This window comes from Felis catus, chromosome A1 (genome assembly GCF_018350175.1).
Source record: "Felis catus isolate Fca126 chromosome A1, F.catus_Fca126_mat1.0, whole genome shotgun sequence".
Lineage (NCBI taxonomy): Eukaryota > Metazoa > Chordata > Mammalia > Carnivora > Felidae > Felis > Felis catus.
Window position 1 is genome coordinate 207,016,809 of NC_058368.1, and position 23,078 is coordinate 207,039,886.

The 23,078-nt window shown below is 36.9% G+C and overlaps 2 long non-coding RNA genes and 1 pseudogene across 2 annotated transcripts; 1 reads left to right on the top strand and 2 right to left on the bottom strand.

Annotated features, from left to right (window-relative positions):
• The first annotated feature begins 5,407 nt into the window (after window positions 1–5,407).
• LOC101095472 lies at window positions 5,408–8,146 on the top strand (annotated as a pseudogene).
• A 533-nt stretch (window positions 8,147–8,679) lies between these two features.
• LOC123380183 lies at window positions 8,680–9,149 on the bottom strand. The gene is made up of 2 exons (XR_006585654.1): window positions 9,089–9,149; window positions 8,680–8,985 (listed from the first exon to the last, which is right to left on the bottom strand). It is a non-coding gene; the product is annotated as an uncharacterized LOC123380183 (long non-coding RNA).
• Window positions 9,150–9,191: 42 nt separating this feature from the next.
• On the bottom strand, window positions 9,192–22,482 carry LOC123380182. The gene is made up of 3 exons (XR_006585653.1): window positions 22,330–22,482; window positions 9,638–9,774; window positions 9,192–9,240 (listed from the first exon to the last, which is right to left on the bottom strand). It is a non-coding gene; the product is annotated as an uncharacterized LOC123380182 (long non-coding RNA).
• Between the last annotated feature and the right edge of the window lie 596 nt (window positions 22,483–23,078).

The window sequence follows — 23,078 nt, forward strand, 5'->3', positions numbered from 1 at the left end:
GGTTTGGCCAGCAGCAGGCACTATCAGGAGATTGGAGGTGAGAGAAAGAAGAGTCCAAAACTTGCCTTTTCTTCCTTCCATTCCTTCTTTCTTTTTTTCTTTCTCCCTCCCTCCCTCCCTCCTTTCCTTTCTTTCCTTTCTTCATTCCTTCCTTCCTGTGTTTTTTTTTCAGTTTTAATTATTTTTGTGTGTGTATATGTTATTAATTTTTGTTATGAAAGTATGGTTGGCATGCAATGTTACAGCCCAAGACATTTCTTCACCTCTCTGTTTGTGTCAAACAAATATCCATCCTTTCCTGTGTTCTCCCTGCCTCCACCTCCACCAAACAGGTCCTCCTAGCTTCCTCAAGGTGAGCCAAACTCTTCTGGGATCCAGTAACTCATTTATTACCTCTGTCCCAGCCTGTGTGTAATGGTAGCTTCTGCTATTTCTAATCTCAGGGTTACCACATTTTCCTCTCGCTTGGAGTCTCAACTCTATCTGTTAAATCAATGTCACTTCTGTTGCAGACTTTGAGTCTGGAGTTATCTCTTGTCCAGCAAGAGAGCATATGCAGAATTAAATGAGAGAGAGGCTAATGTCGAGGAGGAGACAAGAGCCTCAAGCAACCGTCCTTGTTCCATATTTATTAGGATCAGAAGGCTTACAGACATGATGGGCATGCAGAAAGGGACAATGAGACAGTGATCACTAACTTTCTTTCGGTGTGAGAGAAAGGGGATTTTGAAGATATGCAGTGTCAGGGGTTTGTGTGAATACAAAACAAAATCCTGACACTGAGCTGATGGCTGTTTATGGCAGGCACCAGGCACCATGTCTGTTTATCTTAACTTGCGTAGGGGATAATACACAGAGCATGCTACCTCACGGTCAACAAGGCACCTTTCTTTTGCTAATTAGCTCCAGGCAATTAGCAAATAGTCTGCTGTGGCAGTCTATCACCCTGTCTACCTGTTTACCTATTCTGGACACTTCTGTCCAGCAGAAGCAGCTTCCCACTCTTATGCTCTTGTTCTATACTGGGAAGGTTTTCGCCCTGTTTACCTATTCTGGATGCTTTCGTCCTAAGCCTTGTTAACCCATTGGTGCAAGCTCAGGGAATTCCTAAACTTATCCCCCACAATTTCCATTTTAAATACTTGGAATGATTATCTTTTTCTGGTTGATCTTGACTAGTACATTCCATGTCTACTTTCTTTACCAGATGATTGATAAAATCACACTGCCTTTTACTTATTACATAATGAAATAAGTAATCACCATGGATAATGAAATATGTGTATTGCTCTCCTCATGGCACAGTGATCAGTGCTGTAGACGGAATGAGGGATAGGACTAGATTCAAGTGGTGAAAGGGTAAGATGGAAGGCGGAAATTTTGACACACATATTGGGTTCTGAGTTCATAGATGGCTCAAAATATGCACCTTGTTGAATGAAGATACTAGTGAGGAGTGTTGGGGATATAACTTCTTTATTCGTTCACAGAAAATTATAGGCTCTAACCAGGGTATTTGCTAGGCACTAGGATGAGGTACTAGGAATGACTAGGAACATACAAGATGCATGGGGGAACTGCATTCCTTCTGTAGGCTCTAAGAGAGAACTCACTCTTTGCCTTTTTCAGCTTCTGGAAGCTGCCTGTATTCCTTGGCTTATAAGCCCCTTCCATCTTCAAATCCAGCAATCATATGTAAGACCTCTGCTTCTCTGACTGACTTTCCCCCTTTACCTCTTTTACTTATAAGAACACTTATGATTACATAGTCCCATCTGGATAATCCAGAATAATCTCCCTATCTCAGAATCCTTAACTTAATCACATCTGCAATGTCTCTTTCTCTTTTTTTTTTTAAATAATTTTGTAGTTTTTATTAGATGAGGAGGTATTTTGTTACTTTTAGAAAAAATGGAATCGACTAGGGTGTCTATAAAATAGATGATATACATAATCTATACATATCTTAACAATGGTACTTTTTAAAATAATAAAATAATATAGAATATTCTATTTATAATAGCAGTAAAAATATAAAACAAACTTTGATGAACATAAATATGGAAAGCTTTTATGAAGAAAACTTAAAACTATTATCAAGATGTTTATTATTTCTGTAATATATTAGCTTAGCATCATTCCATTAAAAATGACAAAAGCATCATTTATTTGATTGGGAAAAAAACCCTACAACATGCAAAAATATCAGAGCCACTATAAAAAATAAAATGAAAGTCTTTTTGCCATTTTTTATTTTTAAAGAACCAGCATAAAACTACATGTATTAAAATATGATCTTAGGTAAGAATACCCAGACAGATAAATGCAATATATTATATTCTGAAATATTATTGTAATTACGTTTGGAATTTGTTATGTGTTAAGAATTGTAAGTATTTTAAATTACTAAGAAATGGATAGGTTATTTAACAAGATTTCTGTAATAACTGGTTAGCACTTGGAGAAAAATAAGAATGCCTCTACTTAATTTTTAAAACTCAAAGTTCCATAGACAAAATAATTAAAACATTAAAAATTAAATCATGTAATAAAGAATGGTGAATGAATCTTTTGTAAACTTGGAATGGGAAGACCTTTTAAAACAAAACCCATCAGGTTTCAAAACCAAGAAGCCATACAAGAAAATATTGGCTATTTGGACTATGCCCAAACTAGACTATCCCTTTAATATACGATACCACAGATAGCAAAAGGAAGATGAAAATTCGGGGAAATATTTTCAACACATTTGAAAAAGGCTGATTTCCTTAATAAAGAGATATCACAGTATAGGAAAAAAAAGGATTTATCAGAAATAGAATACCAATGACCAGTAACCATGAAAAAAAAGATTAACCTCTCTTATCATTCAAGATATGTAAATAAAAATGATGATACAATTTTAATCATATTGGAACATTATAACATCTAAGTGACTATCAGAATGTTATAGCAAGTATCAGTTAAAGTTAAGAAGTCAGGGACTCCTGGAACTCATTAGGTTAAATGTCTGACTCTTCCTTTTGGCTCAGGCATGATCTCAGAGCTCGTGGGCCCGAGAAAGTACAGCGCCTGCTTGGAATTCCCCCCTCCACTCACCTCTCTTTGCCCCTCCCTGCTTACTCTGTCTCTCAAAATAAATAAACAAACTTTAAAAAAATCAATATATACATTTAAGAAGCCAATACCCTCACATACTATTGGTTAACATGTAATTGTACTGTCATTTGGGAGAACATGTAATCAGTACTATCGTTGGGATTATCCATCAAAAAAATTTTTTTGTAATATAAATCACTTTACCTTTCAATTCTACTCCGTAAATACATGACACATAATTTTCCAAAGGTATGTTATAGGTTTTTCCTTGCAATTTTATTTGAAGTATGTTTTAAAAGTGGAATGATTTGGGGCGCCTGGGTGGCGCAGTCGGTTAAGCGTCCGACTTCAGCCAGGTCACGATCTCGCGGTCCGGGAGTTCGAGCCCCGCGTCAGGCTCTGGGCTAATGGCTCCGAGCCTGGAGCCTGTTTCCGATTCTGTGTCTCCCTCTCTCTCTGCCCCTCCCCCGTTCATGCTTTGTCTCTCTCTGTCCCAAAAATAAATAAAAAACGTTGAAAAAAAAATTAAAAAAAAAAAGTGGAATGATTTAAATGCCTATGAGTATGAAACTGGTTTAATAAAATTCATTAATGTTATACAATTCTCATATTACAGTGTAAAACGAGAAAAAATATATGTTCTGAAATGGGGAGATTCCAAGATATATTGCAATTGAACACAAGAAAAGTAGCGTAATTTTATCACGAGAAATTATGAAAAGACAAAAGTAAATTTTTTTTTAATTAAAAAAACTTTTTTTTTACGTTTATTCATTTTTGAGAGACAGAGAGACAGAGCACAAATGGGGGAGGGGCAGAGAAAGAGGGAAACACAGAATCCAAAGCAGGCTCCAGGCTTCGAGCTATCAACACAGAGCCCGACGTGGGGCTCGAACTGACAAACTGTGAGATCATGACCTGAGTCGAAATTGGATGCTCAACTGACTGAGACACCCGGGCGCCCCTTTAATTTTTTTTTAAAGTTTATTTATTTTTGAGAGAGAGAGAGACAGAGAGAGAGAGAGAGAGAGAGAGAGAGAGAGAGAGAGTGTGAGTGGGGGAGAGGTAGAGAGAAGGAGACACAGAATCTAAAGCAGGCTCTAGGCTCTGACCTGTCAGCACAGAACCCAACGAGAGGCCCGAACCCACGAACTGCAAGATTGTGACCCAAGCCGAAGTTGGATGCTTAACCAACTGAGCCACCCAGGTACCCCCCAAAATAAATTCTTAATAATAGCTTCATATACAGACTAAAACACGGGGGTGAGGCTGGGAATATGCAATGAAAGTAGGGGGCTTATAATTTATGTTTACAATGAGCATATACTTTAAAAATCACCAGGCTTGAAAAAATGTTAAACAGAAAACCCAGAACAAATGTGTATTGTATATTACTGTCTTACTTCCCCATTTAACACTGCAGTTTCTCCCAAGCTGACTCCTGTAGCCCATTGGAACTCTCTCGTCTCTTTACCCTTTTCCTCTATATCACTCATTATCACTTTCTTACACACACATTGCTATAAAATTTGCTTATTTATTCAATTAGCTTCCTGAATCAGATAATTTTATTTCCAGTACCTAAAAATCCCTGCCATATACAAACATGCTACATATATTTGGTACATAAATGATTCATGTCACTCACTCCACAGCTCTGAGCCATTTCACATTTTATAGCGTTGGCTGTGACATCTTGAATGAGCTGCTTCAGTTTCTATCTCCAAAATCCAATCTGAGATCATTGCTTTTATTTTAATTTTTTACAGTGTATCTTTTTTATTTTTTAAGTTTTACTTTTTTTAAATTTTATTTCTTAAAAATTTACATCCAAATTAGTTAGCATATGGTGCAATGATGATTTCAGGAGTGGATTCCTTAATGCCCCTTACCCATGAGGCCATCCCCCCTCCCACACCCCCTCCAGTACCCCTCTGTTTATTCTCCATATTTATGAGTCTCTTCTGTTTTGTCCCCCTCCCTGTTTTTATATTTTTGTTTCCCCTCCCTTACGTTCATCTGTTTGGTCTCTTAAAGTCCCCATATGAGTGAAGTCATAAGATATTTGTCTTTCTCTGACTGACTAATTTCACTTAGCATCATACCCTCCAGTTCCATCCACGTAGTTGCAAATGGCAAGATTTCATTCTTTTTGATTGTCGAGTAATACTCCATTGTATATATACCACATCTTCTTTATCCATTCATCCATTGATGGACATTTGGGCTCTTTCCATACTTTGGCTATTGTTGATAGTGCTGCTATAAACATTGGGGTGCATGTGTCCCTTTGAAACAGCACACCTCTATCCTGTGGATAAATGCCTTGTAGTGCAATTGCTGGGTCATAGGGTAGTTCTATTTTTAGTTTTTTGAGGAACCTCCTTACTGTTTTCCAGAGTGGCTGCACCAGCTTGCATTCCCATGCAATGTCTCTTTCTATGTAAGGTGCCATATCCACAGGTTTCAAGGATTAGGATGGGGCCATCTTTGGGAGACCATTATTCTGCCTACCACACTCTTGCCGTATCCTGAGTAAACCCTGGCTACATGCCTTTCTTTCCCTCCCCTTTCCCTGTCCTCTCCCATGCCCACCCTCTTGGCAGTTCTGCTCCCTGGCAGACTGCATTGAGTCCAGAGAAAGACTCCTCGGTCATCACGTCTTCTGTACAGGTCTCAGCCTTCCAGAGCCTGTTCCCTCTCCTGGGTCTTCAGCTTTTGGTAGCTGCCCTGCTGAGCTCTCTGGGAAATATTTCAGAGGAGCCAGTGGGCAGCTACCCAGATTTCCAGCCTGAACTGCATGGCACAGGCTCCAGACTCACCCCGGTCAGGTTCACCATGTGAGGGTGCAGCATTCAGTTCTAGGAGTTAACAAGTATATGCAAGCAGTTTTCTTGGAAGTCGATGTGCATCAATGTCAGGGAACAGCTGCAAATGCAATATATCAGCAACACCAACGTTTCTGTGTTTTCAAAACAAAAGGAGAATTGACCAATATCAAGGATGTGATGCTGGGGGATTAGAAGAAAAAAATATCAAGCAGTACTTAGAAAAACAGGACACAGATCTTTCAAAAGGCTATATAGATTTAATGCCTTCTAATATGCTGCACATGCCTTAATGAAAGCAAAGAGTATGAGTTGGACAACTGTTTCTGAAAAGGCATGACCTTCTTGGAATCTGATTGTGAAGAACAGCTACTTATTACTGTAGCATTTAAGCAACTTGTTAAACTCTATTCAATGAAATTGCAAGGGGCATGTAATGGTCAGGGCCCTAAATATGCAAAAAAAAATTTTTAATTTTTAAAGTTTATTCATTTATTATTTCTGAGAGAGAGAGAGAGAGAGAGAGAGAGAGAGAGAGCACAATTGGGGGAGAGGGAGAGAATGAGAGGGAGACACAGAATCCGAAGCAGGCTCCAGGCTCTGAGCTGTCAGCACAGAGCCCGATGCGGGGCTTGAACTCACAAACTGCTAGGTCACGACCTAAGCCGAAGATGGAAGCTTAACCAACTGAGCCACTCTGGTGCCCCAATATGTAAAAATTTTTATCAATCTACTTCAATCTATGGATTTTGAAGAAGCAGAAAGAAGTGATCAACTCAAGCTCTGGAACTAACAGAGGATAATATTAAAGATGATAGCATTGTCCTACTGCATTATTATTAATCTTCACAATGTAGCTGTAGTTGTTCAGTGCAATCAAGGTAAAGAAACAGTCATTCCATATCTTACATTTATTGGTACTGGAATCCAGGCAACAAATATGAATGACTTTAAGCCAGTAGTTGGAAAAAAATAAGCCACAAAAGACACCCGAAGACCATATTGCTATCAGGTCTATAGCTCCTGGATAATTTCTTGATTGTCCTCAGAGACTGTCGATATTCCATTCATTGCAATTACCAACAAATCATTGTTTTTTTTTCAGATGGTATCACTAGTGTTTTTATTGTAAGCTTGATAAATGCAATGGTAAATAAAAGCCACTACTTTTTCTAACCTTAAAAAAAAAAGCAATAGCTAACCTCCCAAGTTTAAGATTGATTGGCTAATTTGCATTGTTTCCCAACACCCCTCTTTTTAGGAAAGAGTTTTCAAAATCGGAGAGATGGTGAGACCCTTAGCAGAACTGATGAAACCATCCAGTTTCTGGATGGTCAATAGAAAACTTTTATTGGAGAACAATTTTGCAGTATTTTTTTTTGGAAGATTTCTCTGAAATTCCAGTTTAGGTGACTGATAACAAAGAAGTAGGCAGTGATGAGTGGTGGTAACAGTTTCTTCTAAGCAGCTGGAAATGGGTTGATGTTCTGTGTGAAATGAGGGCACAAGAATACATAGCTATGGTATCTTCCAGCAGTGGCTGGACCCACACATTCTGGGACATCGTGTCCACACTGATAGCCATGAGTACTGCCCCTTCATACATTTGAGGGACAATGGAAAATGCATGAAAATCCCATGTGAAAGGGTATTTCTGAACTATGGATTCATACATTCTAAGAGACTCTTCCCAGTTTTCCACTGAATATTCTGAGCAGAAAGGTGGAATTTGTAGGAGATAGAATGTAATCAAAAGAGTAAGGAATCAGACGAATGTTCTTAATCAGAAACAGGATGCCCAAAAGAGCATCTACTCAGATCTCCTTCCAGGGGGTCCTATGATGTATGAAGTGAGCCCAAGGATTTCTATGGGGATACATCCTGGGGGAGCAGAAGCACTTCTTTGGGGAAGGACATGATTCTACAAGCTTGAGAGTACCCTACATTTCTCAGCTCAGTTTCAGTTTTATTTTTTTCTAAAATGTCTAGCCCCCTCCCCTCACTCCATATGAGATTTCAGGAATGACTCTAAATTGCACATCTGGGAAATTTGACTCAAATCAGTTATCTAAATGTGGGACTGATAAAGAACTATCTAAGTAGCACTGATAACTCATGACAAGGATTGTATTGCCTTCCCACCCATCCCCCAATCTGAGGTAACTTTTTAATTGTCAAGTGTGGTGATGAGCTATTTCACAAGAACATTAAAGATTTCGCATGTAGTTCCCAATCCTAAATTTATGCACGCTGAGAGCAGAGATCGTTCTCTTTCATCCAAGAAACAAATTTCACAATAAACAATTTATTACTTTTTAAAGCATGGTGTAAGAAATAAGATAGAGCATAAAGTCGATATTTCTCAGCAGTTTACTTCACAGGACCTGGCTTATTTTGAGAGAAAAAACTCTGTTTTCTTTTGTTTTTTGGGCCCTCCTTTTCCCCAAATCTTTCATATCTGGGAATGGGGAGGTTTAGATCAGTGAAGGTAAGAGGGACGGGGGGTGGGGGGCAGAGTTGTAAGTGCTAACATAAGGAATGGATTCAATAGGCAATGAATATTACACAAGAAATGCTTACCTCCATTCACTCTCGTTTTCAAATTTACCATTTATCAATTGAAATAGATTTCTGTTCAACATTTTCCAAGACCGTGTAAAGTAAGACCAATGATGTTGGCTACCATTCACCTACCATGTGGCAAGCATTTTTCTTGCATTATTTTTGATACTCTCAACAATCCAACTAGATAGTTGATACACTCATCATTTTATTATAAAGAAATTGAGAATCACAGTACATTTGTAGCAAATAACAAAGTTGGAATTTCAATCCAGGTTTGTCATCGTTCTGTAAGGATTTCTTGTCTCTTTCAAGGGATATCACTGAAAATACTTTCCCCCAGAGAGGTGCAGTCATCAATGAATTATCCGGTGCTGTGACTGAGTTACATAGTTGATGCTCTGAGCCCACATTTGTTTTTCTTCTGGACGCATCCCTTTGGTCTCTAACACTGGACTCCTTTCTCATACCATTTATCAGACTTCTTTAAACTATGCTGTTCTTCCAGGAAAAAACAGAACAATTAGAACTTATTCATCCAAAGTCATGAGTTTTCATAGATATACTTTTGCTGATAGAACAGAAGACAAAATGGGCACCTGGGTGGCTCAGTAAGTTAAGTGTCTGACTTCAGCTCAGGTCGTGGTCCGTGGGTTGGAGCCCTGCATTGGGCTCTGTGCTGACAGCTCAGTCTGGAGCCTGCTTCAGATTCTGTGTCTCCCTCTCTCTCTGCTTCTCTCCCACTCATACTCTGTTTCTCGAAAATGAATAAATGTTAAAAAAAAAAACAGAAGAGAAAAACATTCAGTTATTATTTTGCAATATTACTATCACCACATTTTTCTATTCATGGGAGTTTTTGAATATAATGTATACAAGTGACTATGCTGGGAATTGCAAATGTGTACAATTGCAAATGTGTACAATTGCGAATGTGTACAATTTCAACTTGTAGATGCATAGCAGAATACAATAAATTTGTCATAGCATTCTCATTATTCTTAACCCATTGATTAGAAAGAATTATCCCTGGAATTAAATGTTCTTGCCATGTCTGATGTATGCAGTGGTCTTCTTACTAAAGTTCATTTATTTGCTAACATACTGGCTGGCTACACATTTGAGGAATGCAAAGGTAATTTCCATACCTAGAAGACATCAAGGAATGATCAAGGTTGAGAGGTTTCCAAACTGTGGTCATCAATAATCTCTTGGGAGCCTGAGAAGACAGTGAAGCAACCAGGCCTCACACCTGCAGTTCAGCTCAGACAAAGCAACTCTGCATCTATATAAAATGAATATATATATATATATATATATATATATGAAATTTAAAAAGATATATATTGTATGTTATCATACACATTTTATATATTTATCGAAATCCATGTAGGTTTTCTGGGGTATTAAAATGGTTTTACTGGGTTATCTGGGTGGCTTAGTTGGTTAAGATCTGACTCTTGGTTTTGGCTCAGGACATGATCTCAGAGTTCATGAGTTTGACCCCTATGTGGGGCTCTGTGCTGACAGTGTGGAGCCTGCCTGGGATTCTCCCTCTCTTCCTCTCTCCCTGCCCCTTACCCCCTCTCTCTCTCAAAATAAATAAAAATAAAAACTTTAAAAAAATGGTTTTATTGCTAGAAACATTCTTAAAATTGGTTATTTTGTCAGTCCCACTGAAAATATAGATGATCACTCTGATGTCCCAGGCATACAGCTACTAAGCCTAAACCAGAACACCCATTTTTTTTATCCTGCTCTTTCCTAGATTAGCTGGTATTCATACATTATATATATATAAACCTCTTCTAGGAAAAATATATCTAATTAGAAATCTCTGAAAGGATGTGTGTGTGTGTGTGTGTGTGTGTGTGTGTGTATTTTTAATAGTAACTTTGGGGGTGCCTGGGTGACTCAGTCGGTTGGGCATTTGACTTTTGATTTCAGCTTAGGTCATGATCTCACAGTTTGTGACATCAAGCCCCACATCAGGCTCTGTGCTGAAAACATGGAGCCTGCTTGGGATTCTCTCTCTCCCTGTCTCTCTGCCCCTCCCCATTCATGCTTTCTCTTTCTCTGTCTCTCAAAATAAATAAATAAATAAGCATAAAAAATAAGTAAAAAACAGGTTAGTCTTGCTGACTTGTCCTTTTATGCAGTTCAGATGTGGTAAGATAGAGTTTTCCCAACCTCAAACTAGAAGCTTAACATTTGTCAAGTATGCTTTTGCCCGTGAGTTGTAATAATTTTTACTTCCTTCAGGATGACATCTAGAAAAATCAATGATGTGCTCAAAGGGAAATCTGTGTACATGTTTTCTTTTATTTTTTAGAACATGTAGCCTCTTCAAGTAAGTTTGCATATTCTTTCAAGTAAGCAAAGTGTTGAGATGAAATATTTGTTTGACTGAGGGAGTTTAAATAGGTGGCTCTGTTTTTAGAATGCTGTCCAGATATTACATTGATGTGTACTTTAAACAGCATTTATCCTGTGGAAGCACCCGGGGCCTCCTGCTTACAACTAGAGCCTTCTGATGCCTGCTATTTCTTGCCAAAATATTATTGCCTATTCTTAGGCTTCAAACCAATTTTTGTGTTTCTCCCCAGAGATTCAAGGACAGAACAGGGGATGGAATAGAGAAAAGAAAATTCATACTTGGTTTTAATATTTTCTCCATTCTTTCCCCTGGTTTCTTTCTATTAACATTGATAAACACATTGGGATATCAAAATGGGAAACCGCAGCAAATTAACAACAACAACAACAACAACAATAATAATAATAAAACCTGGTCAGAATTTGGGTTTGAATATCAATTTCACTGTTTATCAACTCTGTGGTTTAGGACAGATTACTACCTCCCTTTAAACCTTTTTCTACCCTCTTATAAAATAGGGATTGTAATACATATATGATATGGGTATTAAAATTCTATGTCTAATACATAATGGGTATTCAGAAAACTTTTAGCCAAATATGAATGTGATATTATAACTAACAAAAAATCCATTAATTCCAAAATATCCTTTTTTTGCCATTATGGGTAGAACTAGAATAAGGAATCTTTTTTTTTTTTTGTATTACATGAAAATTACAATATGCATTAAGTTATAATTATCTACGGAATGAAGAAATAAACATGCAGAAGCAAACATACATTTTATAGGATAGCAAATTTACCCCATAAGATACCCCTGAAAAAATGGGCACTAGGACATGTAACTTTTGGCAGACAAGTGAAAGGTCAAGAACAATGTGACTTGGAACTGACAATATCTCAGTAGCCAGAGCCATACCTTCGTAACTAAATCTAAGAGCATTAGTAATTTGGACAGAGCTGACCAAAATGATTGACAGGGTCACTGAAAGGTAAAATTAACAAAAGCTTCAAGATAAATTATATTAGCTGGTTGATTCTTCCCAGGTTCTACCTATGTATTGACATTTTGGAAAACCATGTAGTAGAGAAACAGAGCAGAAAGGGAACAGTGCTTACTGAATTATGTGGTCCAAAAATTGTGTTAAGTATGTTTTGCATGTAAAAATAAAATCATTCTGGAAATCATCTTCTGATTGGTAACAGAAAACAAAACAAAACAAAACAAACTCCCCCACTCCTCTCCAATAGCAGAAGGATGCTATTAAAAATGGAAGCTGTTTCATTATATATGTATTTAAAATGCTAAGTAGCCTAAATTTATTTCTTTTCATCTCATATCCATGGATATAGAAATAAATGCAAGATCTTAGTGAATTAGAATCATATGTGAAGTGGTATTACTTGCTAAGGTTGCTATAACTAAACCTTGCTAAGGTTGCTAAAGCCACAGAATGGGTGGCTTTAACAACAGAAATTTATTTTCTCACAGTTCTGAAAGCTAGAAGTTCAAGATTAGGGTATCAGAGGGTTGGCTTCTTCTGAGGGTCATGAAAGGAGGATCTGTTCTAGGCCTCTTTATGTCCTTGTAGATGGATGTTTTCACATCGTCTTCCCTCTGTATGTGTCTATGTTCAAATCTCCTATGTCCAAATCTCATAAGAACACCAGTCATATTGGATTAGAGCCCACTCTAGTGATCTCATTTTAACTTATTTACCTCTGCAAAGATCTTATTTCCAAACCATAATCACATTCTGAGGTATTGGGGCTCAGTTAGGACCTTAATATATGAATTCTGGAGATGAGGGGCCAAATTCAGCCCATAACAACTACATTCCTCATTTCTCTTCTTCACAGAAAATTGAAATCTTCTTCACAGAAAATTCACAGAAATCTTCTTCACAGAAAATTCTCTTCTTCACAGAAAATTCTTCACAGGAATTGACTTGGTTGTAAGAGATGTTCCATAAATCCTCAATAATAATAATTCAAGAACTCTCTCCATCAAATACACAAAATAAAACTTTGTTTACCTAAAGATGCCATAAAGAAGTAGTTTTGTAAGTTAAGTCAAAACAGAAACCATTCACGTTAGAATACTTTGGGCATGTGAACCAGAACAGACCACAAAAGCTAATTTAGGTTTGAGGACTGGGTGGAATGATCACTCAGATACAGGGTCATTTCCTCTTTGGTTTACAACCAAACCAAAAACATATAATCAAAGATATATACCAGATCAAAGCTACAAATGAGTGGCCATGCTCTCTGTCATCTCCCCTTATTCCTGCCAAAAACCTGCCCAAAGTTTGGTGGGCTCATCAGGTAGATTGAAAATCTGTCAGTTCAGAGGATTCCCAGCTGTAGTTTACGTACACTGCAGATGTCAACTTCAAGATGCACTTGAACCGAAGATGGTGGGGATGGATGTGGATGATGGAGGTGTGTAACTTCATTATTCAAGCATCCACCCTATTTCCAATAAGGAAATTCTTGCTAAGCCGTAGTTAAGTACCTGTAAGTTCTATTTCTTACTGTGTCATTGGGTCTCTTGAGGTTTCAGGGAATAGGTGTGCTCTATAGCAGTTTTCCAATGAAGCATAAATTTAAGTATGCATGAAAAGCACTTTGTAAAATGTAAAGTACTACATCAGTTCTCTAATCTGAATGTTGTAAATAAATAAATCAGCTATTATTTGTATTTACATTTATATTTATGTATGTGCACACACACATACATACATTGGGTATGACTATGTTAACAGGTACTTGCTAAGGATTAAAGATTGAAGAAGTCAAAAAAGTAATGTTATCCCTTTCGCAAGGAATGTATAGTATAGCAATTTTGACATAGTTTGCATAATGTTAGTCTTATCAAGACTACATACTTACTACCAAAAACAGTTGCAAAAAAGACTCAGTAAGCCTCCAGAATTTGGCCATATTTTAGGCAATAATTCCAGGATGCTAAATAAAAACATATTTAGTGGTATTCTGTACTTATTTCTTCTTTATATTTGGAGTACACACTCTCCCCAAGGTCAAAGAGAGAGAAGGTTTTCTTTGCCATTTTCTGCATTCTTTTCCATTGCTGTAGATTCTGACATTTTCCAGTCTCTTTTTCATAGAAATAGGCAATTTATAGGACAAGCCCTTTGAGAAGAATATAAATGTCCCTAGGTCTTGTCCTAAGCAGTGCCAACTAGAGAATGCCAGAGTAGGGACCTTGTGTCAGGCTGTACCTGGCATGCAAGAGTGGGGAATATTCAAATTCTCCATCCCTGCATACAGTCACATAAGTCCAGGTATATGCATAAACTTGCTACTCATGGATCAGAAAACTGGGGCTATTACTGTTATGGTTACAATTTTAAAGGGTTAGACAAATTTATCACCGTCTCTCAGAAAACTACAACAAAAGATTAAGGATGAATAATTTCATTAAGTATTTTAATCCAATCTCCAACCTATCTAACACTTAGAGAACATCTCCTCCATGCTTTTGGCTAAGTGTTTTCACTGAGATATGATGAATTTTCTTTCTGTGCATCTTCTGTCAGAACAAAATAGTTATAGCTGCAAATAATGTGCACCAATGTCATTAACCTTCCTGCCTTGCCAGCTAATTAAAGCTAAAGAACAAAGTCATAATTCTTCAGACACTGAAGGATGGGCTTTAAGTAGAATTGTGTGGGCTGTGAATTATCTCCAGCAGTAAATTATTGTGCAAATAGCCCATTAAGGTCCACTAAAATTGGAAAGGTTAGTACAATTCTCATCCGAGTCTTGAGTGTTTAGTGATAGCCCACTGCCCTGTGGTAGCCTGAAGTGTACATCATGTGCCTCATGAGAAAAGGAAAGCTCTTGTGGTTTTTCTCTTTCCCATTGCACTCTGGGGTGATCTGAGCATCAGTTAAAAATTCTTGTCAAAAATAAGTTTTGAGAGTTCAAGAGTTCATCATCTCTAAAGACCCAACAAAGAATAAGAGTTTTACTGCTCTTATTTGGGCATGTATTAGAGCTGTAGAGATTCTGTTATGTCTCTTGAGTCTTATGACTTCTGATAAGCACTGTCTGTAAAAAGAATAAATTTAGCCTACTCTATTCTAATATGCTACATTTGAATTAACACCTCTCTTCTCACATGGACCTCTATTAGAAGGAAGATATTATTTTGTCCCTGATAATCTAGATTACATTCAAATGGGTAAACAAGTGGTTACATTTGTTGTGTGATAAGTAGGTAAGAGAAGGAACTGGTTCAGTGTGAATAATAGTGTTCATGCAACACAGTTTTCCTCAAAGTTTCCAAATATTGATTTATCACCAAGAATTTCCCAGAAAAATACCTACAGTTTCAGGCCCTTGTTCAGCTACTCAGCCACCCATCCTATCCCGCACCCCTTCCCATTTCCCTGTAGTGCCTACCTTGTCAGGACTGGTCCTTTCTGTGGACAACACCTCACTCACTTTGACCACCTTAAGAGCTTCCTAGCTGAGTCACAGCTGCGCCAATTTCAAGTTCCCCTTGCCACTCATGTCCCTATGGTTTCTATTTGGATTTTTTTTCATTGTTTCTCCCTATTCTCTTGAGTATTCCTGAATTTTGAGTGTTTGCTTAATCTAAGGACCCTCTAGATTCCTAATTTTTGTCCTGTGAGTCTAGTTTCTTGGCCTATCTCCAGAGTCAATTGTCACATGCTGTTCTGACAAGTTAGCTATTTGAACTTGTACAAGTCTCTTACCCTCTTTGGTCTCCAATTTCTCACTAAAAAATAAGAAGCTCAGTGGTACTTGGAGCCCTTTCATTTTAATGTGTCAGTGGAGTTGAATTGCTAACACTTCACATAGAAATTCACCAGTTTGGGCCATGGTTATAGTGACTTTCAAATAAGTGAATATCGTGAATAACTGGGATTTAAAAGATCTTTTGGTTTTTTGTTTTGTTTTGTTTTTTTCTAAGAAAGTTGGTTTAAAAAGTATTTCTGGAGTTGTATTGATAAAGAAAAAAATCCAATAGATAACTATTTCAGTAGCTTTTAAGTATTGTAAAGAATATATTTTGGCATTATTTATAACTTATATGAGACTTGAATCTACCTAACTATCCATTTCACACAGTATCAGATTTAAAAATATACATATAAATGCAAATTTATATATTTTTAAAAAACTAATATTTTTTTGATCTCTAAACACACACACACACACACACACATACACACACACACACACCAAGGGGTACTCTATATTTCATATATTTCATATATTAGCTCATGTATTACTCAAACCTTATAAGGTGCATACTATTATTACCTCTATTTTACAGATGCACTGACTGAGGAAGCGAGGTTAAGTAACTTGCTCAAGTTTAGACAGAATAGGAGAACCAGGGTTTATACAAGACAATCTGGTTTCAGAGCCTGTGCTTTAAATATCACAGCATTCTCCTGTTTGCAACTAATTCTAAGGAAGTCTGAATGGCAGTAAGTTTCCAAAAGACAATAATGTTTATATTTATAATACAAATAAAATTTCTAACACTCTCCTTCACTATCTTACTCTAAAAAAAAGTCACCCAGAATAAAAGTTACATGTCAATCTGTTCATTCTTATTCTTTTTCTCTCCCTAAACACAATCTGCATGGATTTTTAAAAATCTTCCCTACCTTGTTCTTTTCTCGTCCCTCCAAATGTATTTTATTCTCCCCCAGGGGCTGTCTCTTTTTCTCATAGGAGTTGTTTTAACTCCTCTGACTTATTCAATACAGCATCTCTACATGTTTCTTTTCTTTTTTTTAAGTTTATTTATTTATTTTTGAGAGAGAGACAGAGAGAGTGATTGGGGGAGGGGCAGAGAGAGAGAGAGGGAGAGAGAGAATCCCAAGCAGGCTCTGCACCATCAGCATGGAGCCCGATGTGGGGCTGGCTGCATGCTCAAACTGTGACATCATGACCTGAGTCAAAACCAAGAGTCGGATGCTTAACCGACTGAGCCACCCAGGTGCCCCAGCATCTCTACATGTTTCTAAACACAGGTGAGCATGAAGAAAGCCCAAGAAAGAGGCTGCAGAATTCTTGTTAGAGGCAGGTTAAAGAATCATATTACACCTCAACATTTAGTGTCCCTGTATACAGCCATATAACTTCAGGTGTGGATGTTCCACAGGGAACTTGAATTTTTATGGGTTTCTCCATGCTATGATCTCCATCATTAGTTTACTTCTTGCTCTAAAATTCCCTGGGTGATGAAAATGAAGGAATATTTGGGTCAGATATTTGGCCTGTGTCATGGAGGCAGATGAATCAACAAGTCAAAGAAGTAAAAATTCTGGCTTCCATCTAGTCATTGTTTTTCTGAAAACTCATGGTAACAATTTAAAGGATAAAGTCTGCTTTGAAAAAAAATGTAAGTTATTGTTTTATTACGCATGTATAAATTTCTGGCTCACAAGATGAACTGAATTTCTCACTCTCCTCCTGACTGTATAAGGGGATAAGGAAACACAATCTAAGGAGGAAGAGATCAGCTAAGACAACTTGTTTGTCTTAGAAGAAAAAGAAAATGAAGAGACCTAGACATTTTACATTAGATTTTAGAGCTTAGAGCTTCAGCATTAAAGAAAGGCACATTTGAAATTTGCTTTCAGTAGATGACAAAACTTTCTCGAAAATGGTTTGAAGTTGAATGTTAGGTGGGCAATTAGCAAACGACTTATAAAACCGAGTTGCAATTCATCATCTCAATTTGACAAATTAGTAATTGATTTTATTCTTTCTAAACTTTAGAAAATGACTTAATCAGCACCTGCTCATATGTGAGTGTGCGGGCTGAGGGAAGAGGGATAAGTCAGGCTGACTCACCATTGGTCCAAGACATTTTCACTTCTGCCTGAGACAAGAATGAAACTCAGACGAGTTTACTTCTGAACACACTGCTGACTAATCACTATGATAGCATTTAAGTAGTCATCCTGCATCATGAATGTTTAAAACAAAGCTTTATTTTCTACAGATGGAACTCAGAGATTTTTTGTTTTTATTTTATTTTATTTTCACATATTCACTAAACTTATAGAGCTTATTAGGAGTTCAACTACTGGGAATAAACTATCAAAGATGCAAGAAAAAAACCCTTCCAGCTCTAGGGATCTAAACATAAATGGTAGATTAGAAAAATATACATAAAAATCAAATACAAGTAGAATAATCTAATTCAGTGATACTTTACAGTTCCTGGAAATTTTCTTATCTGGGTAGATAAAATTGCTTGTTTGCTAAGAACAAACAAGAAAAAAATAACCAAATTAAATGCCAAATATTAAGCACTTAAACAGATATATTTTGTGTCTTGGATACCTTCTCAGATTTTCACTCAGAACCCAGTTATTCTTAGTTTACATACAATCTGAACAACTTTGGTCATATCTTATCCCAACCCTTCACAGATTAAAAGCAACTAATTAGAGAGTGGACGGCCATCTACATGCAAGGACTTTAAGGATATCAAGGAATAAAAGTAGACTACTTCACAATGAGGTAATAGAATAATTAAAGACTTAAATGCTCACAGGAATCATATGCAAAATTCCCCCTTAGCCTCCCAATGGTTATGCAAAGTCAAATTTTAGAGTACAGTTCAGAAATATATGGGCATAACTATTACCAGAATTGTCAAGAAGAGGCTTACTACATCCCCTATGTGTGAATTTATTTGAATGGATTTTGATCAAAAATGGTTTCAACTGTTGATATTTATTTAGTTAAATCTTACTAATCTCAAAGATTGCATTCTCCAAAATGGCTTTTTCATAAAGTCCATTTAAGGTGGAAATACAAGAATCATCACAAGATATTGTATATGTTAAGAATCAAGTATGTGGCAGTCATAGTTTTCTTGTTAGAGTCAAAATTACCTCTGGCAGATGCTGTACCTGGGGTGTATAGCTAAAACCAAACACATTTTTTCCCAGGTTCCACAGTTGCACTTTCAGCTGGCTTGCTTCAGAAATACCATAAAACACACACACATACACACACACACACACACACACACACACTAAAGGAAGATCTAGGGTGGACCTCTTGTGACCAGTTGGGTGATAGGAGACTGAAGAAGTTCAGATGGCCCCATAAATTCTCCTTGGTGGAGAAGGGGGACATTATCTAGAAATATGAAGACCAGAACAGGTTTAGAAGTTATGATCTTTGAACTTTAGTAGCTTCCAGAACTGTGTCTCTAACCCTATCCAGTTCCTCATGGGAAACAGTGATTTCAGTGAGTGCCAGAAGGAATATCTACAATCTGTACCTTTGCCCAAGATGTCAAAGATGATTCATTCTCCTAGGGCAGAGAAAGCCAGAGAATTCTAAGCAGTAATGGCTCTTTGGCCAGACTACTACCTGCCGCTCCCAAGGGAGGCTCATGAACAATCATTTCCAGCATCCCCTCTCTGAAGTTTCTGGTATTTATTTTTCCCACAGGACTCTGAGGCCTTGGCAGCTGGATAGCTGTATGAGTCTGTCTCAATCATCTCAACTAACGGCTTTTATCAGAGGATCTGTTCAACTTTATTTTGCAAGCACTGATGGTACACTATTCTTTTTGAGACATACCTCTGAAGGAAGTTACATTGACAGCTACATTGAGGCAAGACACTCTACCACACCACACACATTGTATCCTGCCCAACTCTTTTTCAAGGAAAGTTCAGAGATTAGAGAAGAAACTGCCCATTCATGCCCTATTTGGTACTTTCGGTAGTTATTATAGGACATTATAAAGTTAACTTCTGTGCAACTGACTCCATTTAGTTCATTTGTTTCTGTTTGCCTGGCTATGAAGAGAGTGTTTGATTTTTCCCTGTCAGAATTCATTTTCCAGGAAGAAACCAAAGAGTTTATGAAAAGAACACACAGAAGGAAAATATTCAATTAGCTTTTTAAAAAATATTAAAGATTTGAGTAAGCTGCCATAGCTTTTCAGGTTTAATATGAATTTTGGAGAATGCTTATAATGATTTTTCTTGGTATTATTACCTGCATCATAGCTATAAAATTATTCTCACATAAGAAACTCATTAATTACCAGTGTCTCATATTATTTTTATGTTATTCCTATTTATTTATTTTCTAATTGGCAATATAGGATTAAAGAAAAATGTTTAGCTGATTAAATTTATTAGTCATAATTAGAATGGTATAATTGATATTTTAACAGATAATTATTTTTCTTTTATATTTTATCAAGAGTATTCTATATTCCTAATTTTTATATCAGCCTATTTGAGAATGAAGCTTATTGTCTAACATAATACAGCTTACATAATAAAAGTCAGTGGATAGATGAAATTTAAGAAATAAAATGCATGAAAAATATTTATAAGTAATCTACTTATGATTTGGGAATATATTTTTATTTAGTTATTGTATCTATTGCATTAATTAGTTTATTGTTTTATAGGGGCACATAAGTAGTTAGGGAGCAAATTTTTAGGATCTTTAAGAAGCCACTGAAACTCTTTGAAGGGTCAGAAATGTCTTTTATTTCTCTGGAATCTAATACCGTGCATAGTACTTGATAGTTCTATGAACCTGGTAAGATGGCTATATTTCCAATGGATATAATTTCCAAGGTAATTTAAAAATAAATGGATTCATTTATTCTTACACTCATCCTTTCTTTTGTCTGTGAACATATATTTCTTGAATAGTTACTATATTCCATGCATTGTATTTTATGTTGGAGGAGAAGGAGCAATAAGGACATATCCAATGTTTAAAATGCCCAGAGGGGCGCCTGGGTGGCTCAGTCAGTTAAGCCTCCGACTTCAGCTCAGGTCATGATCTCATGGTCCGTGAGTTCGAGCCCTGCATTGGGCTCTGGGCTGATGGCTCAGAGCCTGGAGCCTGCTTCCGATTCTGTGTCTCCCTCTCTCTCTGCCCCTCCCCCGTTCATGCTCTGTCTCTCTCTGTCTCAAAAATAAATAAACGTTAAAAAAAATTAAAAAAAAATGCCCAGAATTCTTTAAATAACAAAGGATAATAAGGACACATCCAATGTTTAAAATGCCCAGAATTCTTAATATAACAAAAAATGGTCTGTTTTCTAAACCACTCTAAAAGTCTAGCATAATTCTTATTAAAAAAACAAGATAATAGCATAAACAAAAGGGAAATTATAAACCTACCTCACTCATATATTATATATAATAATTAAACAATAATGTGTTGAATGAATAATTTATCATGGACACAGTGAGTTCATCCCCCAAAATACAAACATGGTTCAACATTAGAAAATCTATTACTGCAACTTACTACCTATGAAAGGGAAAAAAATAATATAATATAGTCTGGATAGATTAAAGACATGTATTGTAAATCTATGAATGAATTTTAAAATTGTGATGGAAACGTACACTAATAGCATATTCAGAAGACATAAAGAAGATAGACTTACTTGCTTAAGACTCATTTGCTTAAAACGTAAAAACAAAAGACAGTTTTTACAGAGAAAGATACCATCAGTAGAATTAAAATTTAAGTTACAGACTTTTGGTCCTGCGTACAATGGCGTCAACACCCCTTTATCTTCCACTGAACTCAAGTGTAACCTGGACAGAATGCGTGGCCAGCTATTTGAGAACTCTGAGAAGTAAATATAAGAAGACAGATTGGGGAAGAACCAAAATTCAAAGTACCACTGAGCCAGCTGTGTGTTTGCCATTTCCTTCTGCCCAGGTGTGCCCCAGCCAGGACTCAGCGCATTGCACAATCCAGAATAAGCAGTGTGAAGAAGACAAATGTTCTAACTCAAGAAACTGAAAAAGAAATTCCTAAAACTCAGAGACAGTTGGGGAGATTTATTGGATTCTTTCCCCTTCTTTTCCTCTATTACTTTTGGAGGAGTTGTAGTAGCAAGAGATTTTCCTCCCCCTTGTTTTTTAATTGCTATTAAGTTTTCTTTGGAGAAAAACATTCTTTCCTTGAAGGGGAAAAACAAAGTTTGCATATACTGTAACTTGTCCTGGAAATACAAGTGGCCCTTCCAGTACACAACACTACAAATATCGAAGTATATGGTAAACGTACGAATAAGAAGGTAGCATGCTTCCTATGTACAATACAGTATTTGGAATCCTAAAATAAGCCCCATAAAGTACAACTGGCCAGGCAGAAACCAGTCAAAACCTAGAGGGCCGGGAAGTGTCGTCTCCTTCAATCCAGCTGTGGCTTCAAGAAGGTGTCATCAGACCTGCGGTGCTAATGTTTTCCTTTTCTCTCTGCCCTGATGTGTGTAACCCAGGACAGGGTGGGAGAGGGCAGTTTTCTGGTTGGAAGTTTGCAAAGAGCTGGAACTGGAAAGTTCTTGGGAGATAATAAAGAGGAGGCACTCAGGAAGACCACACTGTCAAGCCGTTTGTGACATCCTGGGCTCACCCCCAATCTGTGCCTTACCGGAAGGAAGTGGCATCAGAAATGAAGCGTCAACTTGGAATCTTGTATCGGTGAAATGTCCTTCAGCACTTAAGGGGAATTAGACACATTCTCAGATGAAAGGAAACTGAAAGTAGTTCTTGGCAGTAGCCCCGCTTCAGAAGATTGCTAACGGAAGTTCTTCAGATCCAAGGGAAATGATACCAGGAGGAAACTTGGAACATCAGGAGTGAAGAAAGAGAAACAAAGGGAAAATATCTAGGTGTATATAATACTTTGTTTTTCTCCTCTTGAAGTTTGTAAAATGTGTTCGGGTGTTGAAAGTACAAAATAGACCATTCTCTGATGGGAGTTTTAGTGTACCTAGAGGTAATATAAAAAACAGCTGAACCATAAAGGAGAGAAATTTTAGTGGTAACATTTCCATATTCCAATTAAGTGGTAAAATAGTGATTCTAAACAAACTGAGAAAAATAAGTATATATTTGTCATTCTTAGACTAAACTCTAAAAAATTATATAATTATATAGAGTCAAAATGACTAGGAGAGTGATATTTAGAACACTGAATAAGAAGAGTATTAAAAGAAAAGATAAAAACACCAATGGTCAAATGATTTTAAATTTAGAAAAAATATAGTCTTTCTTCAGAGTCCCTGTGGATGTTTCCCATAATATATCCTTGATATTTAAATTTTTTTAATGTTTATTTTTGAGAGAGAGAGAGAGAGAGAGAGAGAGAGAGAGCGCAGGCAGGAGAGGGGCAGGGAG